General features: G+C 36.9%; 1 protein-coding gene across 1 annotated transcript in view; it reads left to right on the forward strand.

Annotated features, from left to right (window-relative positions):
* The window catches only part of LOC119593538 (crustacyanin-A2 subunit-like), an 11,816-nt gene that overhangs the window by 10,522 nt on the left and 606 nt on the right, over nucleotides 1–688 (forward strand). The gene's annotated exons all lie outside the window — the stretch shown is intronic.

A 688-nucleotide genomic window follows, 5' to 3' on the forward strand; every position in this document is an offset into this window, starting at 1 on the left:
CGCTGGAGTATCAGATTCATTCGGCCGTGGCAACTTGTGGTGGGTTCGTAGAGCTTATTCGAGATGCAGGTCACCCAGAAGGCACTGACTTTGGGTGGGAGGGTCCGAACCAGCTACATATGTAAACTCAGGAGAACTACGAGAGGAAGGCTTTGTTTCAAAAAGGGACATAATATTGTTTACAAACGGAGCCATACAAGCACAAAACATCGATGATTAATTCCTCCTACATTTTTTTTTCTTTGCGCATCGTTTAAGATACAACATAATATCAGCACAAGATGCATCATAACTGGTTGTCACACAGATTTTGCTCCATAAATAAATAAAAAATTCCTGGCCATACCGAGTAACATATATGTAATACAAATAGACACTGCCACTTCTTCAAAATGCTAACAGGAAGTTTCTAGACATGAGATACCTGTACGATTGGCTTCTAGTTGTAGAGAAGAAAATTTTTAAAAAGTAGGGATAAGAAAAAATACAAGAGAAGTGAAATATAAAAAGCTGACAGATTTTACGACATGTAAGGGTCTCTGGCCAGATCTGTACAGTAGTAAGAGCAAGTACATTCATAAATAAAAATGTCAACATAAGAGTAAGTACATTCATAAACAAAATATGACTAAGAAGAAGATCCCTGCCCCGCTTTCTTATTTCTTTTTCAAATCATATGATCATAAAA

This window comes from Penaeus monodon, chromosome 32 (assembly GCF_015228065.2).
Source record: "Penaeus monodon isolate SGIC_2016 chromosome 32, NSTDA_Pmon_1, whole genome shotgun sequence".
NCBI classification, from domain to species: Eukaryota; Metazoa; Arthropoda; class Malacostraca; order Decapoda; family Penaeidae; genus Penaeus; species Penaeus monodon.